This window comes from Dasypus novemcinctus, chromosome 6, assembly GCF_030445035.2.
Source record: "Dasypus novemcinctus isolate mDasNov1 chromosome 6, mDasNov1.1.hap2, whole genome shotgun sequence".
NCBI lineage: Eukaryota > Metazoa > Chordata > Mammalia > Cingulata > Dasypodidae > Dasypus > Dasypus novemcinctus.
In genome coordinates, this window is record NC_080678.1 from 37,666,531 (window position 1) to 37,692,092 (window position 25,562).

At 45.1% G+C, this 25,562-nt stretch overlaps 1 protein-coding gene and 1 pseudogene across 5 annotated transcripts in view; one reads left to right on the top strand and one right to left on the bottom strand.

Moving 5' to 3' along the window:
• The window catches only part of SUFU (SUFU negative regulator of hedgehog signaling), a 157,328-nt gene that overhangs the window by 18,268 nt on the left and 113,498 nt on the right, over positions 1 to 25,562 (top strand). The window lies entirely within an intron of this gene.
• Positions 17,521 to 19,313, bottom strand: LOC139439149 (heterogeneous nuclear ribonucleoprotein R pseudogene; annotated as a pseudogene).

The window sequence follows — 25,562 nt, forward strand, 5'->3', positions numbered from 1 at the left end:
GTTGCCCCTGATACTGCCAAGCCCCCAACTGTGCAGTCTGGTTGGAGAATGTGTTTGTGAACTTAGGCAGACTTCTCTAGTGAGATTCCACTGAGGTGGGTCATTGCTTTTTGTGTTTGACTCTTTCCAAAGACAGCCTTTTTGTGGGCTTGGCCAGAAGGCTGGCAGCCCTGCATGGCAGAACCCATCCTTCACCTCTGCTGCCATGATCAGGCTAGGCTCTACCCTGCAGATGCTGGCTTCTTGGTGGGTATGTCCAATGGGTTTGGAGTTTTCTTGCCCCCCTTGTAGGCTGCAATTGCTGACAGGCTTTCAGTGGCTGTGCTGGGTTTGTAGAGATACCAACCCCCTTTTTTTCATGTTCCTCTTAACTGGGCTGTGCACCCAAATTCGTTATTTATTAAAACACTGGATACAGATTAACTTTTCCACTTGTTGTTTAGTGTGGCCTCCAGTCCTCTGCCTGGGAAATGCAAAATTTCCCCCCTCAAAGCTTCTGGTTTGCAGGAACGCTTTAACATGCCATTTCATCCCCTCGGGTTTGCCTTTGCCCTGACATACCTGGCTTGGGAGCTTGGGCCCTCCTCAGGCTGGTCTTTTCCTTTCCTCCCAAAGCTCTTTTGAGGGTGGAAACTGGAAGTTCTCACTGAGCCATTCTCAGGTTGTGGGTCACGGATCGCAGCCCACCCTAGCTGGGCTCAACAGGGCAAAGGACACACTCTGTCAGCTCACTGAAGGACAGCCTCCCTGAAGCTGTGGCCCCTCTACCTTTCTTCTCCGAGGTGTTTGGTTTAGAATGCCTATCTGTGTGAAATGATGGAGCTTTCGGCAAGGATCTGAGCCCCCTAGGAAGAGTGTGGCGCACTTGGTCTTGGCCCTGGGTTGGGGTAGGGGTCAGCAGGAACTCTTCCTGAAGCTGAAACCACCACTCATGGTTGGGATCTAATTTTGATCTAATTTTGAAAGGTTGAGGCAAATGTCTTTTCTTTTGTAATCACAGAAAGACCTAAGGCCTTGTAGAGTTTCCCAGCAGATCTGTGTGGTGTGTGGCCTTATCCTTTATAAAGCAATTCCTTTACAGCATGGATTGTCTCTTTCTTCATGGGGTAAGCTTTAAAACTTGCCAATTCAGAGTCCCTCGGCAGTAAGGAGACAGCTGGGTAGAGCTGGCCCAGCTATGCTCACTTAAGTCCAAAAGGCCTGATTCTGGGGAGTGGCTGCCAGGCCAGAGAGTGGCTCCAGGCTGGTCAGCACTGGAGGAGTTCCTTCTCTTCCTATATAGAAAGAGGCAGAAACTTGGAAGCCTTTGCAAGTTTGGCAGCAATTTGATCCCTCAGACCCAGGATTCTACCCTGTCCAGCCTTCCTCCTGGGTGCCCACCTTCCAGACTGTGGCTTTTTCCATATTGAATGCTGGCCCCCATACCTTCCATATTCTGAGTCTGGGTTTGCCTGCATCTACTTTACCCATCATTCTGATTCAGAGGTCCTGACTCTAGACTTTGGTCATTGACTCTGGAATTTCTACATCCTGCCTCTGAGATAACCAATTCAGGTAGCTACGTTTCCTGTTGCCGTAGCTCAGGTCTAATGCCTGTATCTGAGATATATCTTGGGTGATCTTATCCTCTCTGACTTGAACCCTGAGAAATGGTCTCCTCACTTTTCCAAGGTATCTTTCCAGATTCTGATCTCCCCCCTTGAGCTCTCTGTAGCTGAAACACAAAGGTCTGGGTTGTGCAGCATACCCCATCAACAAAGTTGTGTTAAGTTCCCACTGCAGGCAGAACAATGGGTAAGAGGGGATGGGCAATGAGAAATCAACTTAACCCTGTCTTTAAGAAAAATTCACATCTGTTTGGGAAGAGATGGTGAAGTATCTGGGAAAGAAGACAACTGTTTTAGTTTGGCAAAGGGCAGCCGATGCAAAGTACCAGAGATGGATTGGCTTTTATAAAGGGGATTTATTGGGGTAGAAGCTTTAAGTTCTAAGGCTGTGAAAAATCCAAACTGAGGCACCATCAGAGATGCTTTCTTACCAAAGTCAGGTGCCTTGTGGCAAAGATGGTCACTGATCTCTGCCAAGGTCTCTGTCCTCCCCTCCAGAATCTACAGTCTCTCAGAGTCTAGCTCCCAGAGCTCAGCTGTTAACTCTCAGGCATAGGACATGTCTCTTCTTGAGCTACTTCGTGAGCCCAGCCTTTGGGAGCTTTGTGCTTAAGCGGTCCTCTAGTCCTCTCTCACATGGCAGGATCAAATACAGCCGTTTCCCTTTTCTCTGTGTCTGTTTCTCTCTCTGTTTTCATCAGACCCAGCAAGAGGGTGAAGACAACGTGAATCATGCCCCACTGACGTAGTCCAATCAAAAGCCCCAAATTGTTCTTATCAAGTAATCTAATCAAAGGCCCCTCAACCAAATTTTGTGCAATCAAATGTTATTACATCCACAGGAACAGATTAGTTTAAAAACATAATCTTTCTTTTTTGGCATTCATAAAACAGTCTCGTACTGCCACAATGACCACGAGGAATGGGGCTGGGGACAGTTTTTGACTTTGCCTCGCTTTGGGATTGTCTCCTCTCATTCCCATGATCCTAAGTGCTTTGGAAAACTTAAAATATGTAATAATAATTGCAAACACTTAGAACCTTTACTGTGTACAGAGCATTATTCCCAGTGTTTTATGTAAACTCATTTAATCTTCACAACCCTATACTTATTTTACAGAGAAGTAAACTTGAAGCACAGAGAGGTTAAAGGGCTCATTTACCCAGCCATTGAGTTTGAAGCTGGGATATAAACCCAGGCAGTCTGGCTCCAGTAGTCCTTCCCCTTTCCTTCCCCTCACTCCCTGCTCCCTACAAAAAAACATGAGAGAGAGAGAGAAAGAGAGAGATCTCCATTAAAATTAGGCAGGTAAATTCAAAGGTATCTTGGATTAACAGCATGATCATAGCTGAATAGAGTTCATCAGGCATGCGTTGTGGGGGAAATGTTGAGCTAGATGTTGAAGGCAACAAGGTAGAGAAGAAAGAATCCTGCTGAGTAATGGCAGAAGGGTGAAATTAGAGAGTAGGTGACAGAGTCCTGTGGCATCTCTCAAGTGAAGGCCTTTGTAACATTGGAGTAATTTTCAGCAAGTTGCCAGGAAAGCCTGCAACTCTTTTTTAAAAAATTTCTCTCTCCCCCCACTGCCCCCGCAGTTGTCTGCTCTCTGTTTCCATTCACTGTGTGTTCTTCTGTGACCACTTCTATCCTTATCAGCGGCACGGGGAAACTGTTTCTTTTTTTTGCGTCATCTTGTTGTGTCAGCTCTTCAAGTGTGTGATGTCATTCTTGGGCAGGCTGCACTTTCTTTTGTGCTGGGTGGCTCTCCTTACGGGGTGTACTCCCTGCGCATGGGGCTCCCCTAAGCGGGGACACCCCTGTGTGGCAGGGCACTCCTTGTGCGCATCAGCACTGCACGTGGGCCAGCTCCACACGGGTCAAGGAGGCCCAGGGTTTGAACCGCGGACCTCCCATGTGGTAGACGGACGCCCTATCCATTGGGCCAAGTCCGCTTCACCACCCTCCCCCCCACGCTTTGGATAGCATCACTCACTATGAATTGTTTACAGAAATCATCATGAGAACAGATACAGGATCACAAAAGATGTCAGAGTATGAGTGATTTTTTTTCTTCTTTCTCTGCTTTCCAACATTTTTGGTAAATGAGTTCTTAATAATTGAAAAAGCAAATTTATACCTAAAAAGTGACAATACTGGATATAACAGGAAAAGTCCAGTCCCAAATGTATGAACCCATGATATGAGAAAAAGGTATGTGCAGTCGGGTGGAGTGGGGAGGATGGGGGGAAGGAGGTTAGGAACAGAGACCAAGATATGAGTATCTGCACTGATATAAAGTCAGAGGAAAAAATATCCTCTCTGAAGGACAAATACAGCGAACAAAAATTCCTCCCATACTGGCACTCTGGCACCTCAGGTGGTTGTGAGATACTCCAGCTTGGAAGTGTTCCTCATGCCTATACCCCCCTCACCAGAGAAAATCAGACACTCCACAAATAATGGCCAAGACATGCTCTGGCTTTTGGAATGCTGGGCATATCCCTAACCACGTAAGAAGCACAATCTGGGAAGTCCATGTGAACTTTCATCCAAGACAGGAACATCATCTTTGTGCTTTTAAGAGTTACAGGTGGGAAGCAGACTTGGCTCAGTGGATAGGGCGTCTGCCTACCACATGGGAGGTCCGTGGTTCAAACCCGGGGCCTCCTGACCCATGTGGAGCTGGCCCATGTGCAGTGCTGATGCGCGCAAGGAGTGCTGTGCCACGCAGGGGTGTCAGGGGTGTCCCCCATGTAGGGGAGCCCCATGCGCAAGGAGTGCGCCCCGTAAGGAGAGCCGCCCAGCATGAAAGAAAGTGCAGCCTGCCCAGGAATGGTGCCCACACACGGAGAGCTGACACAACAAGATAATGCAACAAAAAGAAACACAGATTCCAGGTGCCGCTGATAAGGATAGAAGCAGTCACAGAAGAACACACAGCAAATGGACACCAAGAGCTGACAACTGGGGGAGGGGGGAAATAAATCAAAATCTTAAAAAAAAAAAAGTGTGTGTGTGTGTGTGTGTGTGTGTGTGTTTTTAGGAGGTACTGGGGATTGAACCCAGTACCTCATACATGGGAAGCAGGCACTCAACCCCTTAAGAGTATTTAAGTCTTCTGCTTTGTGTGAGTCTCCTCTTGATTTGGGACTTAACAGCTAGTATGGTTTTTAAATTTAGCTTGTCTGCTGCTGCTTGGCCTTCTAGATCCTGAAAACAGAGCATTTGCTTGGGAACATGGCTCCTATGCTTTATCATGTTGCATTAACTACATCCATTTTTTCCCTGCTGGACTTCTCATACATAAAAAAAGACTGTTTTAAAAGAGCAGTTTGGGTAGTAGCATATGTAATGACTGTGCTGGTTGCCTACCTCTCAGTTAATATCTACATCCTCTAAATAAAAATCACAATTTTACTGTCACGCATGATGGTGGTGGTCCTGAGAGTGGTGGTGATTTCCCCGTAGAAGAGTCAAGGTTTGGTGATCAGGGTCACCTGAAAATGAACACCAGGCACCTCCTTATTTCTTCCTTTCCTGGGTGTGTGGATACAGAAGACAGGGACTTGGCCTGCAGGTTGCCTGGCTCCTTGTGTATAAGGAACACTGGTGGTTCACAGGTGTAAGCATGAATGCCAGGAGATGAGTGAGATTCTTTTCAGATAATTGCCTGAAATAAATGGGCCATTATTTAGGACTTGTGAGGCTTTCTGTCATACATAGGAAATCAAATAATGTGATAACACTGTGTGCATTGCAGCAGAATCTGATCTGTGAATCCAGGAGAAAGGGTGGCTGGCCTGCTGTCCTCTCCTGGTACTGGGTCCACCAGGTGATGGGTTCCCATACAGCATTAATCACTGGCATCTCTTCATTTGGACTGCTATTTAGTTATTGCAGATAGTTATTGATGGGACAGAGTTCTGGGCATGAGGTACACAGGAAGGAACAGCATAAGCCAGGCCCTGGCCTTCATGGAGCCTTCAGTCTTGTGGGAGGTGGACATGATAGAACTTTGGAGCCTTAGGTCATCACTCAGGAGCGCCTCCCTGCCTCTTCTGCCATCCAGCCCTTGAGGTCTAGTGGAGGGCTCTTTACAAGCAGGAATCCTGAGGCTCAGTGATGTGGCCAGGCTTCTGTTTGGGGCTAGGCCGGTTGTGCATTTGTCAGTGAGAATGTGGCTTTTTAGCAGCTTTTCAGAGAGGTGTGGTTTGCTGTCCTGTAATCCTGGCTGGATCCCAGGCCCTCTTCTAGCACGTTAGTAACAAAGAGTAAAAGATTCTTCTCTCCCCCACCATGCTATTCAAAGCTCCTTGAATAATCCAGGACCAGTGTTGCCACAGGAAGGCCAATAAAGGAGGTGTTTTTATTTTTCCAGCCCTGACCCCCACCCTATGCAATGTCCAGGGTCCTTGGAACCTTGCCTCTGACCACCTGTGCCCCTTACTTTGGCCTCAGGCCTGTCAATAGGAGGTCAGGAGCTCAGGAGGCATGGCTATTGGGAAGGGGTAACTGCTGGAGAATGGGGCCTGGCCTAGGCTCCTGGACCAGAGGGTCAAGCTGACTGGCTGTGCTTTTTGCCTGTGATGAAAAACTCCTAAATGCTTTTGAAAAGACTTGGTTGGTTTGAGGGAAAAAATGTAGTGAAAACTGACAGGTGATACTGTGACTTGCCTTCATCCTCTCTCCTTCTTGCTTCAACTTTTCCAATGTATCGGGTTATGGACATGCTGGATTCCCACCTTCTTGGAGCCAGATTGGCAATTTTTCGTTTCCATAACTGGGGTTTTTTATATGAGAAATGGCCCAGAAGCAAGTCAGTAGCTGGTCAGGAAGGCTTTGGGGGTTAGTCCTTCACAAGACCATTGCTGCTTTGGATCCCTTAGTTTTTGTTTTTGTTTTTGTTTTTAGGAGGTACTGGGGATTGAACCCAAGACCTCATACATAGGAAGCAGGTGCTCAACCACTGAATACATCTGCTCCCCAACGAGAGTTTTTTCATTTTTTTGTTTGTCTTTAGGAGATTCTGGGGATCAAACCTGGGACCTTGTACATGGGAAGCAGACACTCAACCACTTGAGCTACATCTGCTTCCCTGGATCCCTTAGTTTTGTGCTAGCTCTGTGGCCAGGAGCATTGTCCACAGCATGAGACATGTGTCATCAGACTCTCATGAATGTCATTCCTCTGCTCAGAACCATCTAGTGACTTCCCTTCTCACTTGAATAAAAGGTCATAGCCTCCAAGGCCTCTACACTCTATTTCAGCCTACCTTTTCTGCCGCTCTCCCCCTTCCTCAGCTCTGCTCTCCCCACTCTGGCCTCTTTGTTGTTCCTCTGACATGTCAGGATCTCTTCTACCTCAGGACTTTTGCACTTGTTCTGTCTTATGCCTGGAAAATTCTTCCTTCAGATAGTCTTAATTCCTCACCAACTAGTGCTTTCCTCAGATGTCACCACTCAGGGAGACCTTCCCTGACATTTTTCTTTAAAATGGTAACACTGCAACCTCACTGTGAAGCACTTCCCTATCTCCCTTTCCTCCCTAGTTCTTCAAAACACTATCACCATTTAACTTCTTTTGCTTCTTTAGCTTATCATCTGTCTCCCTCCCACTCACTACATTGTAAGCTTCCTGAGGGCAGGGATTTCTATCTTGTTTTATCCATTGATGTTTCCCCAGTGTAGCAATAAATATTTGTAGCAATAAATAAATAAATACAAATGCAGAAGTTGGAGGCAGCCCTCATTTTTGGGGGGTTTTCTGGCTGTTGGGAAAGCATTCCACCACCCTAGCGGCAAAGAATTCTTCAAGCCCAGTACCAATTCTGAGCATTTTGCTCCCTCAGGAGGGTTGTTCAGTTTGGACCCTTATTCCCTTAAAAGGGAAGGCACTTCAGTTCATTTTCATAGAACTCAGAGCCTCCCTCTGGGAGGAGGCGTGAGCTTTTGGAAAAATGTCTCAGCCTTGCTTTTTGGGGGGATGGAGGAATATCCTCATCACCAGCCACAGTGCTTGGGGTATGGTAGGCACTTAATGCATTTCCATACGCTTTTAGTGTACATTACCTATGTGTCTGGTGTTCTGCTCAGTGCTGGGGTAAACTTGCAAGGCTTGCTTTCATAGATCTTACATTCTTATGGGGGAAACAAGTTTATATATATATATAATATATAACTTGTTTATATATATACACGTATATGTGTGTGTGTATATATATATATATGGAATTTTAGATAGTGGTGACAAGTGCTGTGGAGAAAATAAAGCAGGATTATGTGTTGGAGAGTACCTGGGTGGAGTTAGGGGTTGAGTGGAGAGGGTACATTTAGCCCATAATCAGGGATGGGTTCCTTGAGGATATTTGAGCTAAGACCTAAATGACCAGGAGGCTGTCACAATGCCCAATTCTGGGGGCATGTTTCCTATTAGTCTATGCAGTTGGTGTTCCCTGTAGCTGTGTAATGCTGGGAGCACTGGTCAGTCACATGCAAAAATCCTAGGCAGAGAGAATAGCTGGTGCAAAGGCCGGGGGCAAAACTGACCTTGAGATGTTCGGTGTTTAAGGAACAGAAAGGAGTACAATGTAGTGAATTGAAGTTATAGCCTTTGAAGGCAAGGTAAGGAGTGTGATATTCAACAAATTGTTGTTGACCAAATGAGAGGGAAACAAAGGGATGATGTGATAGGGCACAGATAGGATTTAAAGAAAGCTTTCCAGGACTGTGTGACCTCAGCACTAGTATGAAGGCAAGAGAAGAGAGTTGAATGATGATTTTATTTCCCTAAAAAGGAAACAGCAGCAAAAGTGGCTCAAAGGAAATGCCATTTAGATATTTGAATCTGGCTTTGAAAGTGACTGTGAGGGGAAGGCTCATTGCTTTTATTTTTTTTAATTTTTAAAATTTTGAAATACTTTCAATTTGCAGGACAGTTACAAAAATAATACAAACCATAGACAGAGGACTCCAGCATACTTCTAACCGCCACCCCCAGATACTCAGATCCACCAATTTTAGCATTTTGGCACATTTTCCGTATCTACCTATTTCTTTATCCATCTCTCTGTCCATCTATCAGTCGGCTTTCTGAACACTTTAGTGCAAGTTGTATATATCGTGCTCCTTGAACATTAAGTCCAGCCATGTACATTTCCTAAGAACAAGGGTATTCACTTATATAGCCTCTTGAAGTGTAGTAATCAAGTTAAAGAAATTTACTGATTTAAAGCTTATAGTCTGTACTCCAGTTTTTTCATATATGTCCGAATTATGAGCCTTTTGCCCCCCCTTGTTAGATCCCATCAGGATCATGTATAGCATTTAATTGTCATTGTCTCTTTAGTTGTTCTTTCTTTTAATTGTGGGAACATACATACAACATTAACTTTCCCATCTCGCAAGCATACTATTCAATGGAATTAATCACATTCATGATATTGTGGTATCCTCAGCACCTTCCACTACTTAAACTTTCCTGTCACCCCGCACAGAAACCCTACACCCATTATTTGTTAACTCCCCATCCTTCCTGTTCCCTGCCCCTGGCAAACTGTACTCTAATTTCTGTCTCTATGAGCTTGGATAATATTTTCTTTGTAGTTACCATGGGACTTAAATTTAGCAATCTTAGAAAGCTGACTTGGCCCAATGGATAGGGCGTCCGCCTACCACATGGGAGGTCCGCGGTTCAAACCCTGGGCTTCCTTGACCCATGTGGAACTGGCCCATGTGCAGTGCTGATGCACGCAAGGAGTGCCGGGCCACGCAGGGGTGTCCCCCGCGTAGGGGAGCCCCACGTGCAAGGAGTGCGCCCTGTAAGGAGAGCCGCCCAGCGTGAAAGAAAGTGCAGCCTGCCCAAGAATGGCACCGCACACACGGAGAGCTGACACAACAAGATGATGCAAGAAGAAATAAAATGGGGGTAAGGGGTTGCCTTTGGGTGGGGCTTTGCGGGTTTGAGGGGGCCTGGGAATGGGCAGAGGGGTAATATTGCCCAAAAAATTGGGGGGAGGGAGGGGCAACATACGAACATAGGAGAGTGTCAAGTGTTGGTTGAGAGTAAAATGCTGAGAAAACTGTATCAAAATATAATTAGGAGGGTTACCTGTTTAGGATGCTCGGAGGGGATGGTCTGACGTGGGACGGACTCCTAGGGAATGTCTGAATGCTCATTTTGCCAGGGTGGGTTGTACCATTGGGTAGAGACTCAAGTAGTGAGAGTGGGGGGGAACCACATCCTGGGGAGGACTAATGCCATCAAATAGAGGGAACTGTATCTCTCGAGAGAAAGGGTGGCTCCCAGGGCATTAGGGTAGTTGAGCAAGTCAGGCCCTGAACACTGTTGCAAGTATCTCTGGACGTGGCTCCTTGGGAAATGGAGATTGGCTGTCGCTGTGGGCCCCAAGGGGAGGGGAAAATGGATGTTGAATGGATGGAACCTAGGTAAATGTGGGAGCAAGAGAGGAGTTTCGCGAGAGTACACAAGGATGAATATAAAACATGTAATATTACACCAAAAACATATAGGGGATGACAGACTAATAATGTAAACCATAATGTAAAACTTAGGATAACTAAAACGTTTAGAAAACTGTATAGCCTAAAGTATGGACCACAATGTAAGCACAGATGTCACCTTGTTTGAAAGCTATTGTTTCGGAGTCTGTACATCAGTTTCAGTAAATATGATATGAATAAGTTAAAAGATTATCGCTGTGGAAGGGAAAAGGTTTTATGGTGGATGTGTGGGAGTACTGTATATTGTATATATGAATTACTGTGATCTAGGGCTCCTGTGAAGAGAAGCTCAATAATTAGGAAAAAAGAAAAGAAAAAGATAGAATTTTTCCAGATCAATATGTATTCTATATCTAACCTTTAAACTCATCGCTATATTCCATTTTACTAGTGAGGGAACCTAACATTATATTGGGCTTCACTTTTCAGGAAGTTTTGGATCACAGAGTGGTTCAACAATGGCAGTGGAGGAATACTGGGATGGGATGTTATGGACAGGCGATATATGGTTGACAGGGAGTTATACAGGGCATATGTCCAGGGGGCATGGAAATGTTTGGATATACTCATAGTGGAAACAATTAAAAACAACAGCTGGGGGGGTACTGGATTACTGGCCGGGGGGGGGGGGGGGGCTCTGTCGTGGTCCCTAGGAGAGCAGTGGCAGTCCCCCAGGTGCAACGGTAAGGATCAGGAAGGAATGAGGGTCCAACAGTGAGCCCCTGATACTAATGACTATGCTTGTGAGCCTATACACCTGAAAAAAGAACAAGGCCTAGAGCAGCACTGTGCCTAAGAGTTCCCTCCTGACAGCCTCTGTGTTACTCAAATGTGGCCAGTCTCAAAGCCAAACTCAGCATGTAAATGCAATGCCTCCCCCCCAGCGTGGGACATGACACCCAGGGATGAGCCTCCCTGGCACCAATGGATCACTACCAAGTACCAGCTGATGATGCAACTAGAAAAAGACCTTGAATTAAAGGTTCAACGTGGACCAGCAGAATATCCCAGTCTACGTATAATAACAGGAGTTAAAAATGCTAAATGGAAAGGACAAATGAGTTTATATGGCTATGAGTCCCTAAAAAAGAGTCTGGAGGTTGTCAGAAGGATTGCCCTTATGCACACCAGAGCAGAGTCTCAGAGACAGAGAAAGTAGATACAACCCCAGGTATTGGTCCTTTTGAGGGCTAAAGAGACCCACAGGTTCTATGGTCATGGCAGATGGGGTTCACTGCCATGTCAGTTGGCCCTTCTTTGGAACTGGTGTTTCTGCGTGATGGAGCTGGACTCAGATGGGATCTCTTTTCACAAGGCTTTCATGCTACTTTACTGGAATTGTAGTTGGTGCTGGGGCTTAAGATATATCTAGGGGATTTGAATCTCTGGACTGACAATATGATAGCCAGGCCCAGACCTCAACAGACTACAGCTCCTACACTCTGATTTATTGGACTTACTCCACTCAGCTAACATGGAGTTGAAGAATGTCAACCACCACACCATGGGAGCCTAGAGTGCCTACAACTGAAAGCAGGAGGATTGCATCCAATATCCATGTGGAATGTAAACCCCTCTTGACATAGATGTGGAATGGACACAACCAAGCTAAGGTCCACAGGAAGGAGGAATACAGTAAGGAGTAGAGTGGACTTAATGATATTCTATTCATGAACTATTGTGGTTAATAATCGAGAAAATGTGGCATTGATGTGGAAAAAGTGGCCATGGTGGCTGCTGGGTGCGGGTAAGAGGAGGAAGAGTAGAGATGTGGAGTCATTCTCGGGACTTGGAGTTGTCCTGGGTGGTGCCCCAGGGACAATTGCCGGATGTTGTATGTCCTCCCATGGCCCTCTGGATGGAACGTGGGAAAGTGTGGACTATGGTGTGGAACACGGGACATGGGGTGCAGCAATGCCTGGAGATGTACTCACCAGATGCAATGGATGTGACATGATGATGGGGGAGAGTGTTCTTGGGGGGGGGGAGTGGTGGGGTGGGGGCAGTGGGAGCGAATGGGGACCTCATTTTTTTAATGTAATATCTTTTTTAAAAAATGAATAAATTGAGTAGAATTTGAAAAAAAACAAAAAACAAAAAACAAGATGATGCAACAACAACAAAAAAAAACAGTTTCCCTGTGCTGCTGATAAGGATAGAAGTGGTCACAGAAGAACACATAGCGAATGGACACAGAGAGCAGACAACTGAGGGTGGGGAGGAAGGGGAGAGAAAAAAAAATTTAGCAACCTAAATCTATAACAATCTCATATGCTTTGGTACCAACTTAACTTCAGCAGTATGTGCAAGCTATGTTCCTATACCCCTCCATCCTACCACCTTTATGTAGTTCTCGTTACAAATTACGTGTTTGTTTATTGAGTCCAAACCACTGATTTATTATTACAATTTATGCATCTGCCTTTTGCATCATGTAATAAATAAAAAGTAGAGTTACAAACTAAAAACACGATAGTACTGGCATTTATGTTTACCCGTGTCCTTACGCTTGCCAGAGATCTTTTTTCTTCGTATGACTTCTGTCCGTTGTCTATTGTCATTTCCTTTCTACTGCAGACCACTCTTGTCAGGACGATCTAGTGGTGATGAACTCTGTTTTTGTTTATCTGGGAATGCCTTAATCTCTGCCTCATGTTTTTTTTTAATCCCCACCTACTCATCCTTGGCTCCCTCTGCTTGTTAGATTTGTTTTTGCTTGTTTGTGCTCATTTGTGTTCATTGTCTGTTCAAGGTTGTTTTGTTTTGTTTTTCTCCCTGCCCCGCTTTGTTTTGTTTTTTGCTCATTGTCTGTTTTTTCCTTTAGGAGACATTGGGAACCGAGCCCGGGACCTCCCATGTGGGAGGCAGCTGCTCAGCTGCCTCAGCCACATCCACTCCCTGCTCATTTGTCTTTTTTTAAAAACAGTCTGTGTTTTATTTTATTTCTTTGAAAGATTTATTTATTTATTCCCCCCACCTCGTTGTCTGCTGTCTGTGTCCATTCACACTGTGTTCTTCTGTGTCTGCTTGTCTTTTCTTTAGGTGGCACTGGGAACTGATCCTGGTACCTTTGGAGTGGGAGAGAGGCACTTAATCTCTTGAGCCACCTCAGCTCCTGCTCTGCTGCATTTCTTATTGTCTTTCCTCTGTGTCTCTTTTGTTGCATCATCTTGCTGTGCCCGATCTCTGCACATGTCAGCACTTTTGCATGGACAGCACTCCTGCATGGGCCAGCACTCTGTGTGGGCCAGCCCTCTGCTTGGGCCAGCTTGCCATGTGGGCCAGCTTGCCTTCACCAGGAGGCCCTGGGAACCAAGCCGTGGACCTCCTGTATAGTAGACAGGAGTCCAATCACTTGAGCCACATCTGCTTCACTTTGTTTTTGCTTGTTGTTTTTGCTCATTGTCTGCTCATTATTTTTATGTTTTTTTTTTAATTTTTAATTTTATGTATTTATCTTCCCTCCCGCTGATAGCTCCTTTGTCTGTTTGGTTGCTGTTTTTACTCTGTATCTGCTCATTGTCTGCTCATTGTTTGTCTTCTTTAGGAGGCACAGGGAACCGAACCTGGGACTTCCCATGTGGGAGGTGGGTGCTTAGCTGCTTGAGCCACATCTGCTCCCCCTCCCTCATTTTTTGAAAGAGAGTTTATCCCAATATAGAATTCTTTTGTTTGTTTTTTTTTTTTAAAGATTTATTTTTATTTATTTAATTCCCCTCCCCTCCCCCGGTTGTCTGTTTTCTGTGTCTTTTTGCTGCGTCTTGTTTCTTTGTCCGCTTCTGTTGTCGTCAGCGGCACGGGAAGTGTGGGCGGCGCCATTCCTCGGCAGGCTGCTCCCTTCTTCGCGCTGGGCGGCTCTCCTTATGGGTGCACTCCTTGCGCGTGGGGCTCCCCTACGCGGGGGACACCCCTGTGTGGCACGGCACTCCTTGCGCGCATCAGCACTGCACATGGGCCAGCTCCACACGGGTCAAGGAGGCCCGGGGCTTGAACTGCGGGCCTCCCATGTGGTAGACGGACGCCCTAACCACTGGGCCAAAGTCCGTTTCCCTCCAATATAGAATTCTTGGTTGGCAGTTTTTTGCTTTTAGCACTTTAAATATGTCATCCCACTGCTTTCTTACATCCATGGTTCCCAATAGGAAATCAGCATTTAATCTCACTGAGGTTCCCTTGTATATGATCTATTGCTTCTTATAACTTTCAGAATTCTCTTCATCTTTCACATTCAACAATTTGATTATAATATGCTGCGTCATGGGTCTATCTGGGTTAACCCTGTTTGGAGTTCATTGAGCACCCTGGGTATGTGTATTTTTAATTTCTGTTATTGTGGCCTTCAGCTCTGTTTGGCTCCTTTTCATAATACCCATCTCTGTATTGCAGGAGTTCTTAACAAGGGGTCTATGAGCTTGAATTACAATTAAAAAAACATTATTCTTGTGGGGACATGTTGGTGCGGGTGTGATATATTTATTAAATAATACACAGTGTAGTGTGGACTTAGTAAGCGGTTGGTGGAACAAAAGTTAAGAACCCCTGCTCTATTGGTATTCTCTTTGTATTCATCTAGCTTCCTGACTTCCTTTTCTTCTGTCCGTGTTTTCCTTTAGCTCATTGAGCATACTTATGGCCATTTTTAAAAAGTCTTTGTCTGGTATATTCCAGGTCTAGTACCCCTCATTGACGGTTTCTAATTCTTTAATCTTCTCCTTTGCCTGGGCCATCACTTCTTGTTTCTTTGTATGTTTTGTAACTTTTGGTTGAAACCTGGACATTTTTATATTTTACTATTTTAATGCTGGAATTTAGACTCTGAGGCATCTGTTCCTTAAGCTTGTATCTAGCTAGTGTTATGACAGAGCTTCTCTTGAATGAGGAGGAGGTAAAAAAGAAAACCCCTTTCCCAGTCTTTGCTGATTGACCTGTGGAAGTGCTCTCCTTCAGAGCTTATCCATACAGTGAATTTAAAAAATAGCTCCAGGCCAAAGTGTGGGGGCTTCCCTGATCCTTTCCGCCCTACATGCATGTACTGTTTATACTGTTCCAAGTGTCCCTTCATCCTCACCATCGCAGGCACTGCACTGTATGTCCTTCAGCCAGCAATCCCTTGCCCCAGGCAGCACAACTTGACTGCTCTCCCCCAACCTTCTACACCAGGGCAAGGTTCTGCAATGGCAAGTCCCTCAGGCCACCACCAGACAGATTGGGCCAGACATACATGCTCCCAGGATGTGTTACTCTGCTTCCTCTGGAGCAAGGTCCAGGGATCCACACTGGGAGCATGGGCCAGCTTTGTGCAGAGTAGGTGAGGGATGGGGGAGGGAGGCTACAAGGTCCTACCACTTCAAGTACCTTTTAATTGGTTTGGCATGTGCCCTGTTTCTTTAATCCTTTAACTGTTTTCTGGAGCTTTGAGAAAGATGTTTTTGCCAGTTCTTGCTGGTTGTTCCAAGTTTCTGTGGAGAAATGGAGCCCTGAAGTGCTTCACTCTGTCATCTTGAGCAGTACTTGAGGCTCATTGCTTTTTTTTTTTCAAGTACCAGGGGCTGGGAATTGAACCTGGGACCTCATATGTGGGAAGCCAGCGCTCAACCACTGAGCCACATTGGCTTCCTTGTGTTGTTTTTGTTTGTTTTGCTTGTTGTTTGTTTGTTTTTTCAGGAGGCACTGGGAACTGAACTTGGGACCTCCCATGTGGGAGGTGAGTGTTCATCTGCTTGAGCCACATCCGCTCCCTCATTGCTTCCCCCACCAGATGGCTACCTAGTCTACTTGCTAGTTGTTTTTGCTAGTTTTCTGCACTTGTTGTTTTTGCTCATTGTCTGTTCATTGCTTCTTTGTTTTTGTTTCTTCAGGAGGCACCAGGAACTGAACCTGGGACCTCCACATCCATTGCTTTATTTCTTTTTTTATTTATTAAGATTTATTTTATTTATTTCTCCTTTCCCTCACGTGTGCTCAGTGTTTGCTCCGTGTCCATTCCTTGTATGCTCATCTTTTTTTTCAGGAGGCACTGGGACCGAACCTGGGACCTCCCATGTGGAGGGAGGCATCCAAACGATTGAGCCACTACACTTCCCACCTGTTGTGTCTCTTCATTGTGTGTGTCTCTTCATTACATCATCTCATTGCATCATCTTATTCTGTCAGCTCACTGTGCCAGCCCATCACATCAGCTTGCTGTCTTGCTCGTCTTCTTTAGGAGGCACTAGGAACTGAACCTGGGACCTCCCATGTGGTAGGCCTCATCAGACCAACTGCTTGAGCCACATTTGCTTCCCACCCTTCATTGCTTTTTTTTTTTTTAATTTTTAAAATATTTATTTATTCCCCCCACTCCCATTGTTTTTTGCACTTGTCAGCTTTCTGTCCATTCGCTGTTTTCTTCTCTGTCCACTAGTCTTCTCTTTAGGCAGCACTGGGAACTGATACTGGGACCTTCTGGAGTGGGAGAGAGGCACTCAGTCTCTTGTACCACCTCAGCTACCTGGTCTGCTGTGTCTCTTATTGTCTCTCTTCTGTGTCTCTTTTTGTTGTGTCACCTTGCTGCACCAGCTTTCCAAGCCAGCACCCTGCACAGGCCAGCACTCTGCGCAGGTCAGCACTTCACATGGGCCAGCTCGCCTTCACCAGGAGGCGCTGGTAATCGAATCCTTGGCCTCCTATATGGTTCCTATATGGTAGACAGGAGCCTAATTGCTTGAGCCACATCTGTTTCCCCTTCATTGCTTTTTTTTTCATCATTCTTCATTGCTTTTGTTTTTGTTTTGCATAGATTTTTGAGTTTTATTGAAATCTTACATGAACAAGAAATTGGAAATACAGCCACATCAAAGAGCAAATTGTCACAGCTTTGACGTTTAAGCCAAACAAATTTTGTAGGGCAGATTTCAAAAAGGTGTGAAGTTATAACAATTTAAAAACACAGTCAACCTACTCGGAATGCAAAACATACAATCATAGGTTATTTTCAATACAAGAAAACATAAATTTGTTTGCTTTAATTCTTTAAAACTACTAAGACAAACATTAGAGCTTGTACTTTTATTTACAGCATATTCCATACTCCTATGTAATCTATCCCAAATCCGAAAAAATGAAATTGTCCAAAACCAAAGGTTCTCCAAAATCATGATTTAACAGTGTGCGCAGCTTGTTTTGAAGCTAAAATGAAGCCTGAAACGATAAAAGCATTGTAACTTCCAGAATAAGGGAACTCTGCAAGCCCAATAATGTCCAAGAGCATTTATGAAAAGAGGTAAAATAAAAAGACTTGAGCATATACACAATAGTGATTCTTCAGCTCAGTATAAATGGCGGCAAATTGCTACTTAAAAGATGAAACAGTTAAACTATTTTTTTTTCAAGAATGTAGATCTAGAGCCAGTCTTTATCTTGCCAATATCATTTTCAGGCCCTCACTTGTCTGTTTCCACTGTTGCCCATAAGTACCCTGATAAAATTCTTGGTTGTCCTTATTGTAACCATAGTTACCAGAATAGTCACCACTTGCTGAAGTGGCTGCTGAGCAATGGGTTGGGAACCCCAGTTCTGTTGGTTGTTGGTCTAATGATGCTTGGAATCAGTCTCGTTGTACCCATCTGCCTTTCTCTTGCCTTCTCCATTTCCCACACGATTGCCCCAACTCCATGGGAACCATGGCCTCTCTGCTCTTGTGGAGGACCCCCTCTGCCACCCCTAGAGCCTCTTGGTGGTCCCAAAGGTGTGCCCCCCTTTGAGAATAGCTAGCTCTACCTCTTGAAATTCATGCTGCCCACCCCTTTGGTGGAGGGGGAGCACCGCACCCTCCTTTTTCTCCTCCTCTTCCTCATACTAAATAGCCATCATCATATCCGTAGTAGGGATCTTCATAGCTTCCACAGTAGTCATGATAATCATAACCATAGTAATCATCATAATAATCTTCATAGCCATAGTAATCTGGAAAGTAGCCATATCCACCTCAACCCCCACCACAACCCTGACTTCTAATTGGAGGTGGCATGCAAAGAGGAGGGTGATAGTAATAATCTTCATATGGGGGGGCTTCTGGAGGCCTGTCTAGCAACTCGGCGCTCTGTCCTTTTCTTGTCTGGTGGCTTGGCTAAGACTATTTCAATTTCCTCCCCTTCTATTTCTTTCCCATTCATTTCTTCCATGGCCTTAACAGATGCTCCTCTGTCTTCAAAATGAACAAATGCATAATCTTTCAACTTCACTCTTTCAAGTTTTCCAAATTCAGAAAATGACTTCTCCAGTAGTTCTTCTGTCATTGTAGTAGACAAATTTCTCACAAATAAAACTTTCACCTTAGCCATGACCTCTGGATCTTGATCTTCCACAGGGTCAGCCCGTTCAAATAACTACATTTCCCCATACTTTTACTTTTCCACTCATCAACCAGCATCTGGCTTGTGCTGCTGACTTGTGATCCTCATATTCAAGGAAGCAGAACCCCCGATTCTTTTTTTTGTCATTGGGTTGATGATAGAGAATAACATCCACCAAACCCTCTGTTAAACCTGTGACTTTACATTCTTCCAGAATGTTTTCTTTAGTCTTATTCTCCAGAACTGATCCAACAAAAAACCTGTTGTTTGCCACAGAAATGCACACTCCAAGGTGTTTACCAGGACGAATTTCATTAGCTGTCACACAGTTTAACAATTTCCTTTGCAGCTTCCTTTCCACAGAAGGTAACAAATGCATACCCTCTGTTCTGACCAGACAGTGAAGCCATCATAAGACGTAGATCCCAAATGGGACTGGCCTTCTCAAAAAGGGGCACCAACTCATCTTCATATAAATCTCTTGGTGTCTTACCTACAAAGACCTCTGTTCCAATTCCAGGTTGCACACCAGAGCACACACTGTCTGGTGGAGGACCACCATACTTCCTCTGTCCTGTGCTTACATCCAGAATATAACCAGTCCTCTCAAGCAAGGCCTTGATCTTTGCTTCATCAGGTCCCTTTGTGGTCTCTTGCACCTTGCTTCCCTGTTTCTCCCTTTGCCTGTAGGTCTTCATAACTCTACATAAAAATGCACTTTTGTTTTGGATATGTGATAAATCACTTTCCTTGAACTGCTGTAGTACAGACAGAGCTCCTTCTTCATTAAATTCCCTGAGAGCATCAATTGCTCTTTCATCAAGATCCACATAAGCTACCAATCCAGGGCAGAGAAGGGACTGGCAGCTGGGCCCTTGAGAATCAGTGCGAGGTTCTTTGAAACGACTAGAAATGGCACGTACACCACTCCTTCCTTCCCTCATGGACCGAGACATGATCCCTCTTCATTGCTTTTTAATATTGTCTTATCTTGCTTGTTGGTGTCTCAGCCTTATTATCTCTTTGGTTGGCAATAGGAATATTATTACCATTTAGCATTTTCTCAGCTGTGACATGATGTGCCTATGTACAGAACATACAAAAGGTACAATCCTTGCCCTTGGGGATTTGATATCCTGCAAAGGTGTGTTTTGTCCCATATCCTCTTTCAGTTTTCTTGATCTTCTGGTGTGGCTGAGTTCCCAAAGTCCTGGAGGATAGTGGGTGGACAAAAGGCCCCTGGGCAGAATGCCCTGGCCTTTGGCTCAGCAAGATGCCCCCAAGCTGCACACCTGTACAGAACTCACCTTGCTTCCTAAATCAGGCTATGATCTTGACTCTACTGGTGTCTCCTCCCCTTTTTTTTTTAATTGTAAAAATTCTTTTGTATAGATGTTGCTTTAAGCCAAAGCCAAGAGTGGGAACTACCATGATAGTAAGCACCCGACTCCAGGCTTCTGCCTTGGCCCAAGTTCCTGTAGGCTGGCTTGGAATCCTGCAGGGGCTGACCTTTGGGGGTGTTTGGAAGTAGAGGGAAGAAAGTACATCAGATCTCCTTAGAGGGAGGATTGACTGCATCCTCTCACCATTCTGAAGAGAAAGGATCTGATGCTCCTGGCTTGGTGCTATGCTTAGATTTGACATCTCCCTCTGGGAAGGTCCTTGCTCTTAAAAGCCCAGGACTGAGGCAAGCCACCCAAAGTGTGGGGAGCCAGGCAAGTTTGTTTGGTTGGATTCTGAGCTGAATCAGTCCTGGGAGCTACTGTTTTTAAACTTTAGGAATGCTGTGGGAAAGCATTCCTTGGCTCTCCGCAAGGGATCTTGAGAAACATCTACTTGAGTGAGGCAAACACATTCCATGAATCTGGTTGAATGGGGTGTAGAGGAAAGAGAGCATCTATAACTCAGTTAAAACTCAAAGGCGCTGCCCTGTACTATAGCATCATCAGACTCCCAGCTCGGTGTGAGTGTGTGAGGTCTTGGACTCGTGTTTTTCTTCCTCCCTTCCTCTCTTCCTCTCTCTTCCCCTCCCCTTCCCTTCCTTTCCCTTTCCTTCCTTCTTTGAAGATAAACAAAATTGCTTTACTAAAACTGGAGGTTTTTTAAAAAAGCTTAGCTATTTCAGAATATTATCATATAAACAAATTTCAAAGATATTTTACAAAGTTTTACCACCTAGCTAATTGTGTAGTCATCAAATACCATTTCAGAATGGCTAATGAAGTATCATGGATAGTGAATTGTTCAAAATAAAAAGTGTTTGATTCATCTGGGCAAGTATTTATTTTGTAATTGTTTACTGAATTCTGTTGTAAGGGCTGTCACCCACAGCATGGTAGTTGTCAGGAAGAATCTCAGGAATGATTGAAGGACTCTGGGAGGGATCCAAGTTCAGGAAATTGGGCAAAGATGGAAAACTTGGGCAGCTCTTGAAGGGCTGAGCTGATTAAACTCCAGTGTCCTAGGATTTAGGGAAGCTGGAGGCATCTGCTGATGTTTTAAGGGAGAAGTGATAAACAGAGACTGCTTCTAGAGAGCACTAAGAAAAGGAAGGATGAATAGTAGCTAATGTGTTTGGGCACTTGCCAGGTGCTAGGCACTGTGACATCCACTGAATGCCTCCCAACTGCCTTATGAGCTAAGTATTCTTATCCCAGTTTTAGAGATGAGGAAACTGGGGCACATGGAAGTTAACTTGCCCGCAGGTCAGCTAGAAAGTGGTGGAGCTGGGCTTTGCATAAGGTCCGTCTGCCTCCACAGTCTGTAGCCTGCCGTGTTCCCTGGACTCCTCTCTAGCATCTTATTGGGATCCCGGAGTGGTATAATTTTATATAATAGCCACCCCTAAGTCCACCCTGGAAACTTCCAAGGGTCCAGGGACTCCAAGCCTAAGAATCTCTGACTTAAACCTTCCTCAGTGCCCAGCTTTCCTCTCACTGCTAGCTGGTTCATCATGCTGCCTACACCCTGCAGCCCGTAACCCTGGACTGGCAGTACCTCCTTAATCCTTACTTGCACTTCCAAATCTTGTAAAACTTTGCCTTTTGTCTCAGAGTCAGTCTAATTAGTAAACATTTATTTAGTCTCAGCATGTGCAAGTCACCAATAGTCAATTGATATGTATTGAGCACCTAGTAAGTGCCCAACAATCTGTGTTCAGTGCTTGCTACTTTGGGAGAATACAAACAAGTTAGAGGAAAGGCAGGAGTCCACAGTATAATGTGAGTGATCTCTGCTTAAAATGTTAAGGAGACCACATGAAGTACTACATTAGAGGTAACACAGAGTTCTTAGAGAGAACTGGTGTGGGAAAGTATGTAATTTCACTTAAAGACAGCAATATGATTTGAGAAGGGCTTTGACAAGAGGACTTGTGAAGATAAGGCTTGACTAGAAGGGCCTTCCAGGCTGAGCGGTCAGCAACAGTCATGGCATGAGGTGGCCATGCCGGCTGGTGGTCACAGCACAGGGATGGTGGGGTACCTGACACCCACCCTGGTGTGGGCACAACGGGCCCTAAGGAGAGAAAGGCAGGTCAGAGGCAGAAATGCTGTCTGACACCTGTGGCCAGCCTCATTTCTCTGACCTACTGTTTGGTGACCCTGCCCCCAAAAGGGAGTGAGCTTAGTCAGATATCATACATCCTTGGCTTTACACTCGGGTGTGTGTGCATGCACACAAACACACACAGCTGAATTCTAGCGATAACTCCTTTCTTTTTTTTTTTTTTTCAAGTTTGTATTTTATTTTATTTTTTTAAAAATATTTACTTATTATTATTATTTTTTAATTACATTAAAAAAAATATATGAGGTCCCATTCAACCCCACCGCCCCCGCCCCCCACTCCCCCCACAGCAACACTCTCTCCCATCATCGTGATACATCCATTGCACCTGGTAAGTTCATCTCTGAGCATCACTGCACCCCATAGTCAATGGTCCACATCATAGCCCAGACTCTCTCACGTTCCATCCAGTGGGCCCTGGGGGGATCTACAGTGTCCCGTAATTGTCCGTGAAGCGCTATCCAGGACAACTCCACGTCCCGAAAACGCCTCCACATCTCATCTCTTCCTCCCGTTCCCCACACCCAGCAGCCCCCATGGCTACCGTTCCCACACCCATTCCACATTTTCTCTGTGGACATTGGATTGGTTGTGTCCATTGCACACCTATGTCAAGTGAGGGCTTAGATTCCACATGGGTACTGGATGCACTCTTCCCGCTTCTAGTTGTAGACACTCTAGGCTCCATGTTGTGGTGGTTGACCTTCTTCAACTCCATGTTAGCTGAGTGGAGTAAGTCCAATAAGTCAAAGTGTCGGAGCTGAAGTCTGTTGAGGCTCTGGGCCTGGGTGTCATATTATCAGTCCAGAGATTCAAATCCCCTACATATATCTTAAACCCAGCACCAACTACAATTCCAATAAAGTAGCATGCAAGTCTTGTGAAAAGAGATCCCCTCTGAGTCCATTTCCATCACGCAGAAACACCAGCTCCAAAGAAGGGCCATCTGTCATGGCAGTGAACCCCTTCTGCCATGACCATAGAACCCGTGGGTCTCTTTATCCCTCAAAAGAACCAATACCTGGGGTTGTATCTACCTTATCTGTCTCTTAGACTCTGTTCAGTTGTACATAGGGGTATTCCTTCTGACAACCTCCAGACTCTTTTAGAGACTCACAGCCTTATAATCTCATTTCTCCTTTCCATTTCCCCCTTACATTAGGTCAAACCGCTTCCCAAAGTCATGTTATTATATGTAGACAGGTATATTCTGCTGTTCCGCATTGAATCTTTAATTCAAGGTCATTTTCTAGTTGCTTCTTCAGCTGGTATGTGGTAGTGATCCCTCGGTGCCAGGGAGGCTCATCCCCGGGTGTCGTGTCCCACGCTGGGGGGAATGCATCACATCTACACGCTGAGTTTGGCTGTGAGAGTGGCCACATTTGAGTAACATGAAGGCTGTCAGGAGGAAACCCCCAGGCACAATGCTACTCTAGGCCTTGTTCTTATTGCAGGTGCATAGGCTCAAAAGTGTAGCCATTAGTATCAAGAGCCCACTGTTGGGCCCTCCTTCCTTCCTGGTTCTTGCCGTTGCACCTGGAGGATTGCCGCTGCTCTCCCAGGGCCCACAACAGTGACCCCCCGGCCAGGAGCCCAGTACCCCCCCAGCTGTTGTTTTTAATTGTTTCCACTATGAGTATATATAGACATTACCATATACCCTGGGCATATGCCCTGTATAACTCCCTGTCAACCATATATATCCTGTTAATAACATCCCATATCAGTATTCCTCCGCTGCCATTGTTGAACCACTCTGTGATCCAAAACTTCCCGTAAAGTGAATCCCAACATAATGTCAGCTTCAGAAGAGTCTTAGATCACCCGATAACTCCTTTCTAAGTGGTCATGAACCAACAATTTTTTTCCCCAACAAATCAACTCTTAAAATCTCTTATACTGGGGAGTGGATGTGGCTCAAGTGGTTGGGCATCTGCTTCCCATATTGGAGGTCCTGGGTTCAATCCCTGGTACCTCCTAAAACAAACAAACGAAAAACCCAACTCTTATTGGGGAGCGGATGTAGCTCAGTGGTTGAGTGCCTGCTTCCCATATACAAGGTCCTGAGTTCAATCCCTGGCACCTCTTAAAAAAAAAATCTCTTATTCTGGGAACTCCCCCCTCCCCATTTAATAATTTATTTAACAAATAATCCACCTTGAAATCCAGTAGTATCACCGATTAGTGATAACCTTACATCTCCCAGGAAATTCTCATATTTTCATTGTCACTTAGGAGGTAACAGAACAATATGAACATATCCAGTTCCTAAAGTTCCTGCCATGACCTGATATTCTTGAATATTCAGTGTTGCTAAACAAGTTTTTTGAAATAGCATGTTAAGAAATTAGAGCTGTGCCTCATTTTGTCTGCTTCATTTTGATTTCCAAAACCCATACAATATGGTGCTACTCCTGAAAGAAACTGTTCCTATTTGGGAATATATTCTTCTACTGATGCCCAGTAATGAGGCTCGAGAGAACCATCTCAGTCTCTGGAAGTGGATGAATCCTGGTCTGCAGAGACTTTTCTGCTGCTTCTATATTGTTTAAAAGACTTAAGTTTACTTTTATAAGCAATCTTACCTGCTTGCATCTGAGATACCTTTTCTGTGTTTTGATCTCCAAATTGATTGTCTACTTGTTGAAGTAACGTTACTCTTTGTAATACTATTTCTTCATGTCTTTTAGAAAGATGAATTTCTTGTGTGAACAAGGAAGTCATTTTTTAAATTTTTAAAAATTTCTTCCCCCCCCAGTTGTCTGCTTTCTGTGTCCATTTGCTGTTTGTTCTTCTGTGACTGCTTCTATCCTTATCAGCGGCACAGGGAATCTGTGTTTCTTTTTGTTGTGTCAGCTCTCTGTGTGTGCGGTGCCGTTCTTGGGCAGGCTGAACTTTCTTTCACCTGGGCGGCTCTCCTTATGGGGCGCATTCCTTGTGCGCAGGGCTCCCCTATGCGGGGGACACTCCTGTGTGGCAGGCACTCCTTGCGGATATCAGCCCTGCGTGTGGGCCAGCTCCACACGGGTCAAGGAGGCCCAGGGTTTGAACCACGGACCTCCCATGTGGTAGGTGGACGCCTATGCGTTGGGCCAAGTCTGCTTCCCAGGACGTCATTTTTAATCAAAGCAGAGTTAAGCCTTCTTGGCTAAAAACCCTGGGCCAATACAGATGAAGGTCTAGAGAAATGCTTTGAAGGTCCTGAGGCTTAAGGTGAGTCATCTGCTTGATTGACTTTGTGTAAAAGCTGAAGGTGCCTGCTCAGCCTCGTCCCTGGGATCTCCCAGGATGGTTGGTGAGGTACCAGGCCCTCTTGGCAGACTTATTCTGGGACTCTTAAACCCAAGGAAATAACCCAAATATTGTGGGAGCTGCAGGATAAGCATACTGTATACAAAAATGTTTGCCAAACAGCAAAGAGTACAGCTTTGGGAGCAAACTATGTCTAACAAGAAGCAGTAGTCAAGTAAAGGACCATATATGATTTTTCTGTTTGGGCAATAAATGATAGTTTTACTACTTTCATAATGAGGAA